The 22,338-nt window shown below is 45.3% G+C and overlaps 1 protein-coding gene and 1 long non-coding RNA gene across 12 annotated transcripts in view; one reads left to right on the forward strand and one right to left on the reverse strand.

Annotated features, from left to right (window-relative positions):
* DRC2 (dynein regulatory complex subunit 2) overlaps window positions 1–22,338 on the reverse strand; it is a 224,561-nt gene that overhangs the window by 93,257 nt on the left and 108,966 nt on the right. For 6 of the 10 annotated variants that reach the window (XM_073614065.1, XM_073614064.1, XM_073614066.1 and 3 more), the window contains one exon: window positions 13,985–14,068. The gene's annotated coding sequence lies outside the window, so the exon portion shown is untranslated. Of the gene's footprint in view, window positions 1–7,958; window positions 8,069–8,095; window positions 8,217–13,984; window positions 14,069–22,338 lie in introns of those variants that run through there. The other 4 variants (XM_073614067.1, XM_073614068.1, XM_073614062.1 and 1 more) reach the window with 4 other exon arrangements.
* The window catches only part of LOC141127528 (uncharacterized), a 43,365-nt gene continuing 29,119 nt past the window's right edge, over window positions 8,093–22,338 (forward strand). The window contains exons 1-2 of one of the 2 annotated variants that reach the window (XR_012241564.1): window positions 8,093–8,274; window positions 17,067–17,482. This is a non-coding gene — a long non-coding RNA (uncharacterized lncRNA). The remainder of the gene's footprint in view (window positions 8,275–17,066; window positions 17,483–22,338) is intronic. The other variant, XR_012241563.1, reaches the window with a different exon arrangement.

Below are 22,338 nucleotides of genomic sequence, written 5' to 3' on the forward strand. Positions count from 1 at the left end.
TTTCTTTGGAGTGCGGCTGTCCAGAGTTTTCCATTCATCTTCATTTCCTATATGCATTAGCCAGCACCTGGGGCTCTTCAATTCTAGAGGAGAAGTTTTTGTTACAGCTGACCTGCCTGAAGCACTGGCATCCCATTCTCTACAAATTACACTTCTCCAGCGCCTATCTGCCCCCCTCCCCAAATTGCCCCGCTTAGCAAAAATTCATCCCCCAACTTCACCCTGCTACCATAAATCCTCTCCTCCCCCCTCAAATTCCACCTCTCCAGCGCAAATCATCTCCCCCAAATCCCCCCTCTTATTACTAATCGTCCCCCTCAACCCTAAAATCCTCCTACCCCCCCCCCATCCACCTCCTAACACAAACCTTCCCCGACCTCTACCAGTACAAATCCTCTCACCCTCCCATAATCCTCCCTCCCCAACCACAACCACCCCCCTTAACACAAGTCCCCCCCAGCACTAATTGCCTCACCCCCTGCAAATCACCCCCTTTAACCCCAATTCTCTTCCCCCAACTTCACCTTCCTAACACAAATCCATGCTCCTTCCCCACTGGCCAAAATCATCTAACTCCCCCCCCCCCATCACCCTCCCAACACAATTCCTCTCCCCCCTTACTCATTTCCTCCTCTTTGTAAACCCCTTTTAATCCTCCCTGTAGCTCAGTATACATTCCAATGCAGTGCCTGTGTGTCAAGGTGACTAAACTCCTGAGCATGCACATGATTTACGTCATTCTGTGCTGTCCAATCAAGATTGGCAAAGCTGGGAGAAGGTTGTTGGAGCTTAGCTAAGTATTGTAGACTTTAGTATCACTGTAGGGTAACTTTTACTCCCTGTTAGATCATCCCCTTGACAAATAAAGCATTATACAGTGTATTCTGCATCAGCTGGGGGCAGACATTTTTATAATTAAAGTGTTACTAAACCCACAACATCAAAATCAGTCTGCATATGCAGTAAAGCATGCTTGTTATACTCACTGTTGAACCTAAGGAGTTAATCGTGAGCACTGTGTAAAAAGGCTGGTGGATCCTGTCTTCTCTGATCCTTGGGGGCACTCTGCACATGCTCAGTTTGGTGTGTATTACTAGAGAGTTTGTTCTTTTTTTCTTGGGAGGGTGCATGTGATCAGCACAGGGCCAATCAGCAATGTCCAGACAGAGGATCCGGGGTCATGCAGCCACATAGGACAGTCAGAGTAGATTGAAAACTCCTTCTACAAGCTTTAACCAGACACTGATAGAATTAATTAGACTGCTGATGATATAAGGTATTTAGCAGTGGTGTAGTGGGTAGCACTCTCGCCTAGCAGTAAGAAGGGTCGCTGGTTCGAATCCCAACCATGACACTACCTGCCTGGAGTTTGCATGTTCTCCCTGTGCCTGCATGGGTTTCCTCCGGGTGCTCCGGTTTCCTCCCACACTCCAAAGACATGCTGGTAGGTTCATTGGATCCTGTCTAAATTGTCCCTAGTATGCATGAATGTGAGTTAGGGACCTTAGATTGTAAGCTCCTTGAGGGTAGGGACTGATGTGAATGTACAATGTATATGTAAAGCGCTGCGTAAATTGACGGCGCTATATAAGTACCTGAAATAAATAAAAAATAAATAAAAATATTTACTAAAAAATTGCATGTGTATGTTCTGTGTACTGTGGGAGACCAGATATAGTGAATGCAGGGTCCTGGGTTTAGTAACACTTTAAGTTTAAATACCTGGAGTTGGGCTTTTTTCAATATATTCAATATATTCTTTATTTACTTAAAGTAAAGTTCCACCCAGAAATGGAACTTCTGCTGATCTGGTTCCTCGCCCCTCTGGTGTCACATTTGGCACCTATCAGGGGCAATACAGGTATTTGCTCCCACTTCCAGTGAAAAAGCGCTGTAGAATCCGCGGCGCACTACACCATGTCTGGCCCCTACTCCACACTGTCTTCTGGGAGACACACAGGTCCGAGAAGACAGCAGGGACCACTCAGAAAGCACAGCTTGACTCACCCATGCGCAGTAGGGAACCAGGCTGTGAATCCGCAAGGCTTTACTTTCTGATTTCCTTACTAGCAATGCCGGTGCCTGCACCCGGAGCTGACGGATGGGTCGGCTTCGGGTGAGGACATTGCGGGTGCCCTGGACAGGCAAGTGTCCTTATTTTAAAAGTCAGCAGCTTCAGTATTTGTAGCTGCTGACTTTTATTTTTTTTTTTTTTCCGACGGGACTCCGCTTCAAAAGAAAAGTTCTGTTTTTTTTTTTTTCAAAATCACACTTACCTAGGTAGATGAAGCTTCAGTCCGAAGCTGCATCTGTCCCCTTCCAGGTCTATGACTGAGAACCGAGCGATTAAACACTACCAATCCGTTCTGTGACCAGAGAGCTGCTGACTGTCACCGGGTCTCTGCCACCCCCCCTCCCCCCGTCACGCGCTCCATGGAGCACTGGGCTGTGGACGGAGCAGGGGCGATGGGCTCAGGTTCTGAGTGGCTGGCTGGGAGGCTGAGTAAGGTGCCGGTCCAGAGTTGTGGGAGGATCCTGACCATACTGTCGCAATCCCCAACCTGGACCGGCTCTGTGACGTCAGCCAACAGCAGGCTTCAGCCTTCTGTCTGCTGAAAACGGGTCACAGGAGTGCAAAATGAACTGCACTTTTGTGATCCACAGGAGAAGCCCAGCCAAAATAGCTTTGGCTATAGATCTCCTTTAAGACATAGTCATGTCTCAGACAATGCAAGTACAATGGAACCACTTTATGAAATATCATAAAGAATGGGAAACTTTGAAGGAATAGAATATTACCATGTATAATAAGATGGTTTCAGATTGTTGGGGTTTGAGGTTGTATGATATAGATTACTGTCCCTTTTTATATAATAAATATATAGTGGGGACAGAAAGTATTCAGACCCCCTTAAATTTTTCACTCTTTGTTATATTGCAGCCATTTGCTAAAATCATTTAAGTTCATTTTTTCCCTCATTAATGTACACACAGCACCCCATATTGATAGAAAAACGCAGATTTATTAAAAAAGAAAAACTGAAATATTACATGGTCCTAAGTATTCAGACCCTTTGCTCAGTATTTAGTAGAAGCACCCTTTTGATCTAATACAACCATGAGTCTTTTTGGGAAAGATGCAACAAGTTTTTTACACCTGGATTTGGGGATCCTCTGCCATTCCTCCTTGCAGATCCTCTCCAGTTCTGTCAGGTTGGATGGTAAACGTTGGGGGACAGCCATTTTTAGGTCTCTCCAGAGATGCTCAATTGGGTTTAAGTCAGGGCTCTGGCTGGGCCATTCAAGAACAGTCACGGAGTTGTTGTGAAGCCAATCCTTCGTTATTTTAGCTGTGTGCCTAGGGTCATTGTCTTGTTGGAAGGTAAGCCTTCGGCCCAGTCTGAGGTCCTGAGCACTCTGGAGAAGGTTTTCGTCCAGGATATCCCTGTACTTGGCCGCATTCATCTTTCTCTCGATTGAAACCAGTCGCCCTGTCCCTGCAGCGGAAAAACACCCCCACAGCATGATGCTGCCACCACCATGCTTCACTGTTGGGACTGTATTGGACAGGTGATGAGCAGTGCCTGGTTTTCTCCACACATACAGCTTAGAATTAAAGCGGGGGTCCACCTATCTATCCTTTTTTTTTTTTTTTTGAGTTTATTCACAAACTTTTCTTCTCAGCATTACATACTCACATATTGTGTGTAATATGTCCGCCTGTGTCAGATTTTGTCGGAAAGAATAACTTATATTATTCACTGCTGGCGGTTTCCATCTTCATTGTGGGCATTTGAAGCCCACAAGCATTTATTTCCTGGATGTGGTGAATGCTGTGCTCCCAGCATTCACTGCTCATTCCCGCACATGCTCAGTGGCATCCTGGGAAGCCTGAGACTAGCTCCCAGGAGTCTGGGAGAGGCTAGAAACACGCCTACTCCCACGGGAGGAGAACCAGGAAGTGCAAAGAAGAATAGAAAAATAAAAGGTAATTACGGCGATTTAAATTTTTTTAAACTGCATGTCAGCATCTAGGCAAGGAAGAGAATACATACAGATATTGTTCAAAATTTGGGTGGAACCCCGCTTTATCTTGGTCTCATCAGACCACATAATCTTATTTCTCACCATCTTGGAGTCCTTCAGGTGTTCTTTTACTAAACTCCATGCGGGCTTTCATGTGTCTTGCACTGAGGAGAGGCTTTAGTCGGGCCACTCTGCCATAAAGCCCCGACTGGTGAAGGGCTGCAGTGACGGTTGACTTTCTACAACTTTCTCCCATCTCCCGACTGCATCTCTGGAGCTCAGCCACAGTTATCTTTGGGTTCTTCTTTACCTCTCTCACCAAGGCTCTTCTCCCCCGATAGCTCAGTTTGGCCGGACGGCCAGCTCTAGGAAGGGTTCTGGTCGTCCCAAATGTCTTCCATTTAAGGATTATGGAGGTCACTGTGCTCTTAGGAACCGTAAGTGCAGCAGAAATTTTTTTGTAACCTTGGCCAGATCTGTGCCTTGCCACAATTCTGTCTCTGAGCTCTTCAGGCAGTTCCTTTGACCTCATGATTGTGTGGCTTTCCTAATCAAGTCCAATCAGTATAATCAAACACAGCTGGATTCAAATGAAGGTGTAGAACCATCTCAAGGATGATCAGAAGAAATGGACAGCACCTGAGTTAAATATATGAGTGTAACAGCAAAGGGTCTGAATACTTAGGACCATGTGATATTTCAGTTTTTCTTTTTTAATAAATCTGCAAAAATGTCAACAATTCTGTGTTTTTCTGTCAATATGGGGTGCTGTGTGTACATTAATGAGGAAAAAAATGAACTTAAATGATTTTAGCAAATGGCTGCAATATAACAAAGAGTGAAAAATTTAAGGGGGTCTGAATACTTTCCATCCCCACTATATAATAATCCTAAATCTGCAGCATTCATGTCAGGACCTTGTTTAGTTAGCTGAAAAGTGACAACGCTCCTTTTTTGTCATTTATTGTGCTCTGTGTTGTCACCCTATCACACAGGCTTCTAGTGGAAACTACAGGTAGCAGCTTTAGCACACATTAAGCAGGGACATTCCACTGTTGTCGCTATCACTGGCATGCAGGTAAATGAAGTGGCTAAAAAGAGGCAGTGGGAGAACAGCAGTACTGAGATGCAACAAGTAATAAAAAAGGTGAATACAAGTATTTTATTTAAAGTAGAAATAACGGCAAAACTTTTTTTATTTCATTTTGGATAGAGTAAGGGAGGGTTATTACCCCTGTTAGGGCTTTTTTTGTCATCTGTGTCTCAGTGGGGAGAATCTGTGAGCTGATTAGAATCCACCCCATGTGAAGGGGGCCTAACAGGGGCGCAAACAGTAATAAAAACCTGACAGTGGTTCTAGGCCTTCTTTACTTTATCCAAAGAAAAAAAAGTTTTGCCTTAATTATACTATAAAGCCTGAGGATGGCCATGGACCGAAATTCAGTTCCGCAGGGACAGGACGAATGTCGATCTATGTATGACCACTGTGGTTGAACAGAAGGCGATCTACCGATCGCCTTCTGTTCAACCAGCCTTATGGAGAAAAAATTTGCCCAATCGGCACTGCGGACTTTAGTCTTCAGTACCGATCAGTGTATTCTGATGGTGGGGAAGCCTCACTGCTGTCAGAATACAATAGCTCAGCGGAGAGGATTCCCCCACCCACCTCAAATAGACCCATCTATATCTAGCTTAACTTTAATTTATGTACAGTAGATTTACTTACCTGCTGCTAGACGGCTCCCAGCAGCACCTTCTCCCCCACACTCCAGTGTTCTAAGCAGTGGCGTCTCCAGCTTTCATATTTAGAGGGGGCACATGGGGGGACAGGGACAAAAGTAGGGGGGTAACTATAAAATGCAATTATATATGTATCCTGGGGCCCTTTACTACAATCCCACAACAGGCCCTTTCACATGTTCTGCAGTGAGCTCCCTTCCTACTGTATTGGGGTCCCCCAGGGTGGCAGAAAACAAGAGATATATGTCACCAGCATACCAAGAAAATATAAGGGCCCAAAGCAGTGGGAGAACTATCAGGGTTGCAAAGGTTGTCTTGCCATCAGGCCCTGGTGTTCTGCCAGTATGGGGTTCCCCAGCCTCCTCTTGCTGTCCTGCCCCTGCTATTGACTGCTCTGGTCTGGCATCTCTTGGAATTTACAGGCTGGTTCTCCTGTCCTAAGGATGGGAGAAATCAGTCTGTTTTTTCAGTAATTGAGAGTCCTGGTGGAGTCCTTCCTGCAACTCGCTCTTCTCCCTGCCAATGAGGATGCAGGGGAAGGAGCAGATCGGGCGGCCGTGGTTGTGTGAGCGCTCGCATTATGCAGTGTCAGCGAGCAGAGGGAGGGGGGAGGAATCACCCGCAGGAGCTGACTGGGGACGCTCTCCCTCTCAATAGAGACTGTGTTACTCCAGCGGCGGCCCGAGTAAGATGTGGCGCTCCCGCTACGAATGCAAACAAAAAGACATTGCCTTTTTGTAAAAAAAAAAAGATTTTTTTTTTTTTCAATTGGGGGGCAAATGGTGGGGCACAGCATAAAGTTGCGGGGGGTCAGAACCCCTCTGCCCCCCCCCCCCTAGTGACGCCATTGGTTCTAAGATCTTGACATCCTCAAGACCAATGCAGGGTCCATAGCTATGCATTGAACTCAATAGGGTGTAGCTGTGCACCATTGGTGCATAAAAGCGTTTTAACCGTCCCATAGTTTAAACAAGCAATTAGCCTTTGGAGTGCCTTAGGGCCCAATTACATCATTGTGAGGAGTTAGTACACACATTCAAAATGCAAAGAAATGTAGCATTGCTTCTAATACACCTCTAGAATAAAATACATCTATGGGATGTGTGACCAAAACCCCAGTGCTGTGAGGTTCCAGATACTTATCAAATATATCCCATATTCAAATATGTCAAATCAAACAATAATAAACCAACATTGAAATAAATACAGGTGTGATGTAAATAAATACATACAATACTTCATACAGTGAGTGAGTGTGTGGCACATATTTGATAAGTAATTAAAACCGCACAGCACTGGGGTTTTGGTCGCACAAACCATATATGCATTTTATTCTAGAGGTGTATTAAATGCTTGCCGACCATATAACTTACATATACGTTGCCAAGGCGGCTCTCCTGCACCAGATCACGTTCCTAGTATGTGATCTGGCACAACCGTAGACCCAGCTTTGCTGTGATTTTACACAGCAGATGCTGGTCAGCGGGTGCCAGCCAATAGATTACCGCCCGCACCCACCGATCGTCCAGAACACACACAGGACACGGCTCCACCTATGTAAACAAGGCAGAGATCTCTCCTGTCAGTGGGGAAGTCATGGATTTTCTTTCCCCCGCAAAGCGTGGAATTAAATCCATTACGTCCCTTAGTAAAAATCACCACACTGTGTACACATAAACACTGGTTAGGCACACCTCTTTGATCTCCCCTGATGTTTAACCCCTTCCCAGCCAGCGTCATTAGTACAGTGACAGTACATATTTTTAGCACTGATCACTGTATTAGTGTCACTGGTCCCCAAAAAGTATCAAAGGTGTCAGTTAGGTGTTTGAATGTTTGCTGCAATCTTGCAGTCCCACTATAAGTCACTGATCACCGCCATTACTACTATAAAAAATAAATAAAAAAGCTCATTTATTTTAAAGGACCAAAATAAGTGCATGCCCCATTTCTGGCATCGCATTGCAGGTCTGTAGATAAGGCGCAATGGGGGGCGTGTTATACAGAATGAAACGCGTGTCACTACGCTTTACCACAACACTATAATGTGAATGGGTCCACAGTGAGCAAATACACAGAAGTGCCAAGTCCTATTTTATAAACACTCCATCACATTAGTACAGGCTATCTACATAGAAATGAATGGGACAACAACTACAAACGGTACAATACAGGACCCTGACAGTCGTCACCTCTATTAGATGTACTCGGAAATACTGACACCCGAACGGTTAGCACTAAGCGTCACCGGATAACAAACGGGTGTCTTTGTAGGAACGATTCGCCCCGCCCCCCTCCGTTTACCGGTTCCAATCCGTTCACCCCGTACCTGTCCGCTGTGCAGGCTGAGAAGTTTCCTTCCGTCTCCTAGCAACAGAGAGCTGTACGTACAAGGGGCGGGTCTGTAAGATGAGCCGCTGCACGTCACGTGGTGTCCTGGTTCATTTTACTGGCGTGCGGTTGGTTTGCGTGTGGAGTGCGCTGCGGTCGGGTCAGCTTTTACATAAGGTATTTAAAAAGGGAATGCTGCTGGCTATGTATATGTCCTATACAGGGGGGTCTTCTTTATTCAACTGTGTTCATTTTTTTTTTATAGAGAAAGGAGGGGGGCTTATTACATAGGCGTCTGCAGAACTTTTTTTCAGGGGGGGCATCATTTTAAGATAGGAAGCTGCGGACAGGACATGGGAGGTGGTTGGAGGCAGCGGACAGGACACGGGAGGTGGTTGGAGGCTGCGGACAGGACACGGGAGGTGGTTGGAGGCTGCGGACAGGACACGGGAGGTGGTTGGAGGCAGCGGACAGGACACGGGAGGTGGTTGGAGGCTGCGGACAGGACACGGAGGTGGTTGGAGGCTGCGGACAGGACACGGAGGTGGTTGGAGGCTGCGGACAGGACACGGAGGTGGTTGGAGGCTGCGGACAGGACACAGAGGTGGTTGGAGGCTGCGGACAGGACACGGGAGGTGGTTGGAGGCAGCGGACAGGACACGGGAGGTGGTTGGAGGCAGCGGACAGGACACGGGAGGTGGTTGGAGGCAGCGGACAGGACACGGGAGGTGGTTGGAGGCTGCAGACAGGACACGGGAGGTGGTTGGAGGCTGCAGACAGGACACGGGAGGTGGTTGGAGGCTGCAGACAGGACACGGGAGGTGACTGGAGGCTGCGGACAGGACACGGGAGGTGGTTGGAGGCTGCGGACAGGACACGGGAGGTGGTTGGAGGCTGCGGACAGGACACGGGAGGTGGTTGGAGGCAGCGGACAGGACACGGGAGGTGGCTGGAGGCTGCGGACAGGACACGGGATGTGGTTGGAGGCAGCGGACAGGACACGGGTGGTGGTTGGAGGCTACGGACAGGACACGGGAGGTGGTTGGAGGCTGCGGACAGGACACGGGAGGTGGTTGGAGGCAGCGGACAGGACACGGGAGGTGGTTGGAGGCAGCGGACAGGACACGGGAGGTGGTTGGAGGCAGCGGACAGGACACGGGAGGTGGTTGGAGGCAGCGGACAGGACACGGGAGGTGGTTGGAGGCAGCGGACAGGACACGGGAGGTGGTTGGAGGCAGCGGACAGGACACGGGAGGTGGTTGGAGGCAGCGGACAGGACACGGGAGGTGGTTGGAGGCAGCGGACAGGACACGGGAGGTGGTTGGAGGCAGCGGACAGGACACGGGAGGTGGTTGGAGGCAGCGGACAGGACACGGGAGGTGGTTGGAGGCAGCGGACAGGACACGGGAGGTGGTTGGAGGCAGCGGACAGGACACGGGAGGTGGTTGGAGGCAGCGGACAGGACACGGGAGGTGGTTGGAGGCAGCGGACAGGACACGGGAGGTGGTTGGAGGCAGCGGACAGGACACGGGAGGTGGTTGGAGGCAGCGGACAGGACACGGGAGGTGGTTGGAGGCAGCGGACAGGACACGGGAGGTGGTTGGAGGCAGCGGACAGGACACGGGAGGTGGTTGGAGGCAGCGGACAGGACACGGGAGGTGGTTGGAGGCAGCGGACAGGACACGGGAGGTGGTTGGAGGCAGCGGACAGGACACGGGAGGTGGTTGGAGGCAGCGGGCAGGACACGGGAGGTGGTTGGAGGCTGCGGACAGGACACGGGAGGTGGTCGGACGGGAGGTGGTTGGAGGCTACGGACAGGACACGGGAGGTGGTTGGAGGCTGAGGACAGGACACAGGAGGTGGTTGGAGGCTGAGGACAGGACACAGGAGGTGGTTGGAGGCTGCGGAGTGCGGACATGGTACAAGAGGTTGATGAGGAGGAGGATGAGGACATCACATACTGTAGATATAGCAGCCATGGATGAATGGATGGTGCAGGGGTCTGGTCTCCAGGACTTAGTGTGGCTGTGCTCACAGTGGAGTGGTGGGAGTCTCCCTCCAACAGCCATGGAGAGTCTCCCACCACTGTGAGCACAACCACACTGAGTCCTGGAGACCGGACCCCTGCACCATCCATTATGGATGGTGCAGGGGTCCGGTCTCTGCGTGGCCATGCTTACAGTGGCGTGGTGGTGGCGGGAGTCCCCCCAGGGTCCGGTCTCTGGGTCGGGAGGCATGTCCACTAATATGCTTCTGACTCCAAGGCAGCTGAGTGTCAACTGCTGTCCATTCAATTATGTCACCAGGCGGTGCCATTACGTCATTAACTCACCACGCATGCGCCCGCTCAGCCGAAAGTGGCCGAGCATGTACATGCTTGCCCGAGCCTGGCAGGCTTTGGAACTACGAATGCGCAGTTCTGATGTCGGCCCGCAGCCATATTTTTCACGGGCAGCCACCGTCCATTACGGGCAGCTCAAAAACAGATTGAAATTTACGGGCTGCCCGTAAATTTACAGGCAGTTGGCAACACTGCAGTCACTTTGCTCCGGGGGGGGGGGAGACACTTGTGTAAAAAAAAAAAACTGACATGACAACACTGGTGTGAACAGGGCACATAAAAAATGCACATGAAAACTGGTGTCAAGATACAAAAAAAACTCCCTAAAATGCGCATGAAAACTGATGTAATCTTGTGTCTCTGCAAGTGAAATCTGCATGTTTTTTCCATCTGTTTTTATTCATGTGAGTGTAAACAAAGCCTTAAAGTGTTTGTAACCCCCCCCCCCCCCAAAAAAAAAATGTATCCTGTTCCCTTAATGCATGTATAACAGCACAGTGCTTGTGCTGTGTAATTTGGCCCCTTGTAACCTAAAAACCTGGCTGATCCTGGCTGGTTGTGTCCTCCCCCCGTAAACTGACCACGGTATATCATGGCTGCTGAGCCCTGACACCGTGGTCAGTTTACGTGCCTCCGTCAGCCGCATCTATCTGCAGCTCTCCTCCCCCCCCATCCTCTCTCCCCTCCCATCCTCTCTCCCCTCCCCTCAGCTAGTCTGTGCCACTCTGCTCTCCGCCCCTTCCCTTCCTGCTGCTATAATATCTTTATCATAAACATCCCACCCCCTCTTTTAGCTAACATGTGTCCCAGTGTCTATGCTGAAAAAAAATAAATGCAGATTATACCTTTATATCAGAGCGCCTCCCGGCACTCACGTGACTGCTCGGCTCTCTCCTCCCTGGCTGACATCAGCGGAAGTTCTCTGACCCTCCTGCTATAGCTGTCAACCGGGGAGAAGAGAGCCGAGAAGTCACGTGAGTGCCGGGAGATGTTCTGATATAAGGTATAATCTGCATTTTTTTTTTTCAGCACAGACACTGGGACACATAGGGATTTATTTACTAAAGGCAAATCCACTTTACACTACAAGTGCACTTTGAAATGCAGTCACTGTAGATCTGAGGGGGACATGCAAGGAAAATAAAAAAACTGCATTTAGCTTGCACATGATTGGATGATAAAATCAGCAGAGCTTCCCCTCATTTCAGATCTTCCCCTCAGATCTACAACGACTGCACTTCCAAGTGCACTTGGAAGTGCAGTTTCTGTTGACACCCGCTGCAGATTGCATATGGAGTGCATTTTGCATGTGGTCCAAATAGACCCGAAACACACAGGTCATTCATGTGCAGGCATAGTGTGAACCGGCCCTAATGCTTATAGGGGTTATAAACCCATGTTTTTTTTTGTTTTTCAATAAAAGTAACAAACGTGCCTATACTTACCTGCTCTGTGCAATCATTTGCAATCTCCTCTTCATCGGGTGCCTCCACAGAAAGCCCATTGACAAAGACAGCAGGACTGGCCCCACCTCCCATGTCACTGGATTTGATTGACAGCAGCGGGAGCCAAGGGCTCCCACTGCTTTCAATCTGTCCAGGTAAGAGAAAACAGTTTCAAAAAACAGTCACATGCCAGAAATTCTAATTGTCACATTTGCGTGAGTTCTCAACCAAACTTAAACCATGAAATGTTTGGTGCCATAACTGATCACATGTGCAGCATCATGACACTTGCAAATCAAATAGAGGCTAATATAGCAGCTTCCCTGCCTGAATAGGATAGGAGGGTTTAGTTCTGATTTAAAGTGGTAGTAAAGTTTGTTTAAAAAAAAAAAAAGTACTAGCACATTATGAGAGACTTGCCTTAAAACTAAGCCCTCCAGCGGCATGCTGTCCCCGCTGACAGGGCTTCCACATTCACCCATGTCCGAGCCACGATGATGTCACTCCCTTGCTTGTGCATGGGAGTCATGGTTTACAGCACAGAAGGAGATACTCATTTTACCTATAGGTTAGCTTTATTATACCTGTAGGTAAAAATACCCGAAACGACTTTACTACCACTTTAAAGTATATGTAAACAGAATACAGCAAAAGCTAACTGAAATAAAGGAAGTATCATCTACCATTTTCAGATTTTAATATTCAAAAAATGTATGTTTTTTACCTTTTTACATTTTTTTTTGGCAGTCATGTGACCGCACAGCCTCCTCTGCTTTGTTCTTCCCCATTCCTGGAAGCTTGTTGCTATAGTAGGCGAACAGAGGACAACCTCACACACAGTGGGGAAGCACGTTCTTCTTCTGCGTGCAATGCGTTCCAACAGCTACTCTGTTGACAGTGTGGCTTCTGCTGGGAGCCACTGTCAATCAACACAGCATGGCAGCCAAACTGACTACAGGAGATACAGGCATACCGTGTCCAAGCACAGCATTATGTATTTCCATGCAGTGAGAAAAAAAAAATTGAATACAACTGACCACATAAACACGGATCTGCTTCTGTGCTTGGTGTGGTCAGAATAAAACAGACGAGGGAACTGGCAGAATCAGCAGGTAGAGAAAATAAGGATCTCAGTAAAGTATAGTTAAGACTAGACATGTGCAGAATAAAAAAAATAGTAAAATAGTTTCAATTCGTTAATAGTTCGATTAGTTTAGTTTCATTTTATTTATTCGTTTTCAAATTCAATTCAAATTTTCTGAAAAAATTTGAATCAATTTTGATTTGACCGAATTGAAAAGTATCATAATTCGAATTTAAATTTTTTTAGCTTTTTGTAGCTGCTAATTTCTTTTTTTTTTTTTTAAGAATTGCATTAGACTTTTGGAATTTACTGACAATTCAATAATTTATTTAAATCCAAAAATGTTTTTTATTTTATTGCAGACGCATCAGCACTTTTTGGGCACCACAACCAGAATGCATCACTCTCACACGGTATATAAGGCCACTTGTGGCAGCCATTTTATGAGAGAGAGGAGATAGCCAGACAGTGCTATTGTGTTGCTGTGTGGGTTTTTGGTGAGCTGAGATTAAATGTGTGTGATTTTGTGTGCTACTGATGGCACAATGGTTATCTACTAAAGGCAGATCCACTTTGCACTGCAAGTGCACTTGGAAGTTCAGTCGCTGTAGATCCGAGGGGGACATGGGAAGGAAAATAAAAAACAGCATTTTAGCTTGCACATGATTAGATGATAAAATCAGCAGAGCTTCCCCTCATTTCAGATCTACCCCTTAAATTTAGAGCGACTGCACTTCCAAGTGCACTTTCAGTGCAAAGTGGATTTGCCTTTTGTAAATAACCCTCACTGTCTCATGTGCAGGTCATAAAATAAAACATAGTAACAAATAGTGGGTGTGATGAAACTTTACAGTGGGAGGGTCTTGAAGGTCTTAAAAGACCTGAGTCAGAGGTGGTGGAACGCTAGTTAAAAAAATGTAATAAAGAAATGTAAAAAAAAAAAAAAAATGTTTTGTTCGACCTGTTTCTCATTGCATACATGGTAAAATGAACTGTTGTGTATGTTTTAATACTTACCTGCAAAGCGCAGAACTCCTCATATATGAGTTGGTCTCCTCATTCCTCTTTGACGTCAAACAGTAGCGTTTACTTTAACTATATCTGGAAAGAGAGAGCGATAGTTTGTTAGATACAGGAAGGGATATTGTTGAGAGAATAAGAAAACATGTTGGATACATAATGGTGGACAGAAAGACAAAATAAGAAAGTGGTAAGAAATAAAAGAAGATATACTGTGTGTGTGTGTATATATATATATATATATATATATATATATATATATATATATATATATATATATATATATATATATATATATATATATATATATATATATATATATATATATATATATATATATATATATATATGAATAGTTATAAAACAAATATCTGACTTCAACATTTCGCTGTCTATGTACAGTACTGTGGAAACATTTTAGGCAGGTGTGTAGAAATGCTGTAAAGTGAGAATGCTTTCAAAAATATATATTTTAATTATTTATTTTTATCAATTTAAAAAATGCAAAGTGAGCAATATTTGGATTGAATACCATTTCGCTTCAAAACAGCATCAACACTTTTAGGTAAACTTCCACGCAGTTTTTGAAGGAAATCTGCAATGGTCAGCAATATGTTTGTATTTCAAATTCCTTTTTGAATTTGGATGATTCTTTATTTCGTTATGTTATTTTGTTATAATCTGTTTCGAATTTGTTGAAATTCATTACTATTGTGATTCGGAAATTTGGATACATCTGAGTCTCCGTATAACAAAAAATTTGTCCAAAACAATAGGAACCACACTAATGCTCAAAATTAAGACTGCAATAGGCACTCTTGTCGTGTTCCCCTCTACAGCTGAAAAAGGTCAGATTTAGCGCCCTTGATCCTTAACCACTTGCCGCCCCTCATATAGCAAAATGATGGCGACAAAGTGGTTTCAATATCCTGACCGACCGTCATATGATGTCACCAGGATATCAAGCCGCTGCGTGTCCCTGGGGGCGCGCATCGCGACGATCGTTGTTGCGGTGTGTCAGTCTGACACACCGCAACTCCGATCTAGGTAAAGGGTCTCTGACAGAGACTCTTTATCACGTGATCAGCCTTGTCCAATCACAGCTGATCACGATGTAAATAGGAAGAGCCGGTGATCAGCTTTTCCTCACTCACGTCTGTCAGACGTGAATAGAGGAGAGTCGATCGGCTGCTCCAATGACAGGGGGGGTCTGTGCTGATTGATTATCAGCCCAGCCTTCACCCCCCAAGGATGCCCACACTGGACCACCAGGGACGCCACCAGGACCACCAGGGATGTCACCACCGGGTATGCCACCCTTGACCACCACCAGTGGGCATCACTGATTGGCAGGCATTATTGTTTGGCACTGATTGGCATCCATCAGTACCATCTATTAGTGGGCATCAGTGCCACCTATCAGTGCCCATCCAAGCCACCTATCAGTGCCCATGTGTGCCACATTTCAGTGCCCATCAGTACCGCATATTAATGCCCATCATCAGTGCCCGTCAGTGCAGCCCATTAGTGAAGGAGAAAACTTACTTATTTACAAAGTTTTGTAACAGAAACAAAAAAAACATTTTTCATTTTTTTTTTTGTTTGTTTAGGAGAAAATAAAAATCACAGAGGTGATCAAATACCACCAAAAGAAAGCTCTATTTGTGGGAACAAAATGATAAAAATTTAGTTGAGTACAGTGTTGTATGACCGCGCAATTGTCATTCAAAGTGCGACAGCGCTGAAAGATGAAAATTGGTCTGGGCAGAAAGGTGTATAAATGCCCTGTATTGAAGTGGTTAAAGTGGTTGTAAACCTCTGACATGAAAAATGAAAAAAGTATATCCTTCTATAGTGTGTACTTGTCTCAATCCAGAGCAGTAAGTGTAATTTCTGTCTGCTGCCCCTTTCCTCTGCTATCTGCATAAGTCACTTCTGACATGTTTTCCTGACACCAAGAGAGGGAGCTCCAGCACTCCTCCGTGCTTTGTGAAGGGGGGGTGTGTCCCTTCCCACCAATTGGCTCTCGCTAAGCCTTGCAGAGTGTAACTTCAGCTCCCCACCCCCTACTTTCTGAATACTCAGGACTTTGAACAGCTGTAGATAAACAGGTTTAACTTATTTAGGAGGATTTGTTTAATCTCTGTGTATCACCTGGGTATATGTAAGGCTCGGTTCACACAGGGACGACTTGTCAGGCGACCTAGTCGCCTGACAAGTCGCCTCCGTTCTGTGCTATGGAACCGTTCTAAGGGGAGCGACGCAAGTTGCTCCGACTTAGAAAAAGGTTCCTGTACGACTTTGGGGGCAACTTGGGGCGACTTGCAGAAGTCGTTTTACAAGTCGCCCGGGCAGTCGTGTGCAGGTCGCCTCGGTGAGGCGACCTGCAAGTCGTGCCGCCTCTGGTATGAACCGAGGCTAAGGGTTTACAATGACTTTATATGGGCAAAGGCAGACCTTTTATCAATGTATTTATTATTAGCTGAATTTAGGCTTGTGACCAGTAGAGGGCAGATGAGGACATGATTTGCAGTTTGTGATTTGCAACAAAGTTAATTTGATTTTTCAGCTCTGCTCACTGATTGTTTCTTTATTTTCACATGACACTGCTTTTAAACAGAGAATGTTAAAAGGCAAACTATGTTCTAATAAAATAAATTGCATCATAGCTTCCCAGCAGCAGCATAGGATAAAATCAAGTATGGATGAATAATTTGATCACATTGTTCACTTATATGGAAATTTTGCTCTTTTTACATTTCCTAATATGAACCTGTTAGCCATATCAAACTTTTAAAGCTAGAGGTCCCTTTTAAGAGCATGTACCACAAGGCACCAGCTGTTTCCATTTTCTGGAAATTTTACCTGCCTGTGCCTCTCCCTTTTTTTGTTTTTTTTTTGTTTTTTTGTTTTGTTACTTTGTTCTTGGTTAAAGTTACTTTGACCCAAAGGGGGGAGATTTACTAAAACTGGAGCACTCAGAATCTGCTGCAGCGGTGCATTATAGCCAATCAGCTTCTAACTTCAGCTTGTTCAATTAAAGTGGTTGTATACCTTTTTTTTTCACTTTTACCTACAGGTAAGCCTATAATAATCACATTCCCCCTGATGATGACACGTATGCCCTGTGTCAAAGACGCGTAGGGGAGGGGCCAGGACGGAGTGTTAGGCAGCAGCAGCTGTCTGTGCTGGGATGGTCTCCATAACCTCACTGCTACATCTATTACCTCATTGTTTTATCCAGATTTTATGCCTCTTCTGAGTGGTGCACTGACACACCCTCAAAATGTGAGTACCCCCTTCTGGGAGAGAGTCTTTTTATCTGACCTTGTTCATAAACACTTTTTAAACGTTATCACACCATATGGTTCCTTTCTCTTTTTGCCTATGATTTGAGCCTATGCTGGAGCCTGTTTTCCTGTGGTCCACACGGAGCCCTGGGTGGCTCATAAGCGTTTCCTGACTCTGTCTAGCGACTTAGTCACATTCCCTAAGGTGAGCGCTTTACCTTGGGGGGTCACCTTTCATTTCACCATCGCATGATATGTGGCACATGGAATCGCAGCACGTTTGAAAACATCATCACTGAAACACAGTTGTCATTACTTTCATTAAGGTCTTTTGTGTTTAATATATGTCTGTTTTATGATGGACGATTAAGTATATGTATTGTGTGACACTCTGCACTTTTTGGCCGGCACATGTCATTTTTCAGCTTTTGTTTGCATATATGAATCATTTATGAATTAACGTTATTTATTTTATTATTTATTTGTTTATTGCACTTTTAGCACCTGGTTTGCACTGATTCAGTTTGGAGCATTTTGTTGATATTACCATTTCACATGCTCACTGCACTGTTTATTTGTGCACATTAAGTTTGTTTATCTTGGGGGATATAGCACATATTGGGGTTAAATTATTTTATACTCTGTTGTATATGCACTGTATCTCTGTGTGCCAGGATTAGGGCACGGTTAGCACACTCTAGCGCATCATATTTATTTATTAAGTATGGATGAATAATTTGATCACATTGTTCACTGATATGGAAATTTTGCTCTTTTTACATTTCCTAATATGAACCTGTTAGCCATATCAAACTTTTAAAGCCAGAGGTCCCTTTTAAGAGCATGTACCACAAGGCACCAGCTTTTTTCATTTTCTGGAAATTTTACCTGTCTGTGTCTCTCCCTTTTTTTTTTTTTTTTGTTTTGTTACTTTGTTCTTGGTTAAAGTTACTTTGACCCAAAGGGGGGAGATTTACTAAAACTGGTGCACTCAGAATCTGCTGCAGCGGTGCATTGTAGCCATTGAAGCTTCTAACTTCAGCTTGTTCAATTAAAGTGGTTGTATACCTTTTCTTTTAACTTTTACCTACAGGTAAGCCTATAATAAGGCTTATCTGTAGGTAAAATAAATATCTCCTAAACCTGTACGGTTTAGGAGATATTCCCCTCGCAATGAGTCGCTGATTGCAGCGGCGCATGCGCACAGGGATTCTCGGCTGACAGTCCGGCAAACTCCGGAGCTTGCCGGACAGAAGTCTCCCGCGCATGCGCGGGAGTGACGACATCTTCGAGGGGAAATGTCAGCTCCCTTGGCGTGGACAGGATGAGATGCCGGCGCCTCGTTCTAAGGTAAGTATCTCATAATGAGCTAGTATGCCGTGCATACTAACTCATTATGCCTTTTCCCTTGCAGGTGTAGGAACAAAAAAAAAAAACAGAGGGTATACAACCACTTTAAGCTTTGACAAAACCTGGAAGCTGATTGGTTTCTATGCAGAGGTGCACCAGATTTGGGCCATGCAGTTTTAGTAAATAACCACTTTTACATAAAAGCCTACTTGTAAAAGAAATGTAAATATACTTGCCTTTCTACATGTTTTTAAAAGGCTGCCTCATTTCCACTTCTCAGCTGTTGCAAGTATTCTACCATCAGCTGTGGTTCCTCCTGCTAGCTAGTGGGAGGAACCATGGCGGCCTGCAGCAGAGTAAATATTCTAACCAAAAGTGTAAAATAGTTGCAGGGGCTGGGAAGTGGAGAAGCTGCATTTTTTAAAACATAAGCTGCTGAAAAGACTGAGTAAAAGTGTCCCTGTGGTGATAGCACAAACAAAGGTTTTTACAGCACACTTACCAGCTAGCTTGCAAAAAATAAAATCAAATGGCACTGTCTAACAATCTGCATTAAAGGCAGAGGTTTAGTTGCACACATTTCCAAAAATATGTGGAAGCCGCACTTCCTTGTCAGGGATCCTATTGAAAATGTGGTCCTAACTCTAAAGGGCCGTACACACGAGCCGAATATGTGTACAGCAGCCGGTCCGACAGAAACAGTTGAAGGGGCATGGCCGAAAAAGGTTTGCCGATCAGCACACGACCAGTTGTCTTAGCCAATGGCTGAAAGCACTGACCAGTGCATTTTTGTGGGGGTGTCACAAGCTTAGCGGGGGGAAATCACTGTACTAACATTGGATATTTAGTATAGCAGCTCCTCCTGACCTCTTCAGTTTTTTGTTTTTTTTTTCCTTCAGCCCGCTGGGCTGAATGACAAATAAACGGATAGTGTGTACCAGGCTTTACATTTAAGATTCTCTGAATAAGAGAATATATAGCAGGGGATATATAGGGGCAGGTATGCCTGGAGGCAATCCATTCCTCCGTAAAGGTGCAGAAACACATTAGAAGCCCAACTGAAGGAGTTTAATGTGTCCCCACGTCAATTTCAGCACGCAAGCTGTACAAACCACTCCAATTTATACCTAGCCTTTAAAGTGGTGGTAAACCCTTACACACCACTTTTACCTACAGATAAACCTATACTAAGGCTTACCTGTAGGTACTGGAAATATCTCCTAAACCTGCATGGTTTAGAAGATATTTACCATATACGCTTGCGCACTAAAGAAAGGGCATGGTCGCGCCATTTCTATAGGGCCCGTGCTGTAACCGTCGGCTTCCGTGCGCAGACAGTGACATCACGTGACTCCAGCCAGTCACAGAGCCGGAGTCCACGGCCCCGGAAGGAAGAGGGGTGAAGATGGACGTGGCCACCAGCAGGGACAGCAGTAACATTGCAGGCTTCGTTTGCAGGTAAGTGCAACATGATGGGCTAGTATGCTTTATGCTTTTACTTTGCCGGGGAATAAAGAGGAAGTAAAACCCATCAGGGTTTACTTTCTCTTTAAAGTGGTTGTAAACCCTGTTACACCACTTGAACCTACAGGTAAGTCTACAGTCCCTGAGATAAAAGTCTTGTCGCTTCTCTATTTTGTAGAAACTCCTGCTATTAACCTGACTTTTAATTAATCAATTGGTGTTAGAAATAGCTCATATGAAAAGCTAAAGCCCTCCCAAATGAGGGCTACACATATGCTACACATAAAAACAGAGCATCACCGCGCTAACACAGAAACCCCCCCAAAAAAAGCAGCAGTTCAACTGTGTGATACACACAACAATACAAGAAAAAAAGGAAAAAACTGATCTAAACCATACAAATATAAGTGCATAAAAATCAATAATGCATGTAAAAGTGGATGGAATGACAAATCCAGAACCTATTATGGAAAAATATCATAATGAGTGAATATACAAAATCATAAGTGCACAAAAGAGTTAAGTGTAGCCAAGTTCATGAGGTAAAAAATCCGAAATTTCTTCAGTGAAAGTGAGAAAAAGTCCCCTCGATGTTTCTCAGTGAGGCTAAATGTGTAAAGGCAGAAAATAAGCACCGCTCACAGTGATCCTCCACCACATGAAATTCAAGCTTACCAGAGAGCAAGCAAATCAAGCTTGTTTGTGGACCCAGATCCAGGTGTCCAGCTATTAATGAGGCTTCTCTGTGTGCAGCGTAACTGCAGACGTGCAATGGATGGTACGCCAACCCAAACTCAAGGGCATAAGCACAGAAGAAAGGTGGCCATAGCGTAAATCCGATAAAAACAATTTATTTGTAAAAAAAGTAGAACACTTACAATGAATGAAGTTTAAAAGAGCGGTTCACCAGCCGCCATAGCGAGCGCCCGTTCTCGACAAGGTCCTGATGACGTCAGAGCGTCAAACTTTCAACATTAAACCTCATTTGTCATGTCGTTGCCCAACCCATTATTTTATTTACAGTGGGGACGGAAAGTATTCAGACCCCCTTACATTTTTCACTCTTTGTTATATTGCAGCCATTTGCTAAAATCATTTAAGTTCATTTTTTTTCCTCATTAATGTACATGCAGCACCCCATATTGACAGAAAAACACAGAATTGTTGACATTTTTGCAGATTTATTAAAAAAGAAAAACTGAAATATCACATGGTCCTAAGTATTCAGACCCTTTGCTCAGTATTTAGTAGAAGCACCCTTTTGATCTAATACAGCCATGAGTCTTTTTGGGAAAGATGCAACAAGTTTTTCACACCTGGATTTGGGGATCCTCTGCCATCCCTCCTTGCAGATCCTCTCCAGTTCTGTCAGGTTGGATGGTAAACGTTGGTGGACAGCCATTTTTAGGTCTCTCCAGAGATGCTCAATTGGATTTGAGTCAGGGCTTTGGCTGGGCCATTCAAGAACAGTCACGGAGTTGTTGTGAAGCGACTCCTTCGTTATTTTAGCTGTGTGCTTAGGGTCATTGTCGTATTGGAAGGTAAACCTTCGGCCCAGTCTGAGGTCCTGAGCACTCTGGAGAAGGTTTTCGTCCAGGATATCCCTGTACTTGGCCGCATTAATCTTTCCCTCGATTGCAACCAGTCTTCCTGTCCCTGCAGCAGAAAAACACCCCCACAGCATGATGCTGCCACCGCCATGCTTCACTGTTGGGACTGTATTGGACAGGTGATGAGCAGTGCCTGGTTTTCTCCATACATACTGCTTAGAATTAAGGCCAAAATGTTCTATCTTGGTCTCATCAGACCAGAGAATCTTATTTCTCACCATCTTGGAGTGCTTCAGGTGTTTTTTAGCAAACTCCATGCGGGCTTTCATATGTCTTGCACTGAGGAGAGGATTCTGTCGGGCCACTCTGCCATAAAGCCCCGACTGGTGGAGGGCTGCAGTGATGGTTGACTTTCTACAACTTTCTCACATCTCCCAACTGCATCTCTGGAGTTCAGCCACAGTGATCTTTGGGTTCTTCTTTACCTCTCTCACCAAGGCTCTTCTCCCTCGATAGCTCAGTTTGGCCGGACGGCCAGCTCTAGGAAGGGTTCTGGCCATCCCAAACGTCTTTCATTTAAGGATTATGGAGGCCACTGTGCTCTTAGGAACCTTAAGTGCAGCAGAAATGTTTTTGTAACCATGGCCAGATCTGTGCCTTGCCACAATTCTGTCTCTGAGCTCTTCAGGCAGTTCCT

This window comes from Aquarana catesbeiana, linkage group LG02, assembly GCF_042186555.1.
Source record: "Aquarana catesbeiana isolate 2022-GZ linkage group LG02, ASM4218655v1, whole genome shotgun sequence".
Lineage (NCBI taxonomy): Eukaryota > Metazoa > Chordata > Amphibia > Anura > Ranidae > Aquarana > Aquarana catesbeiana.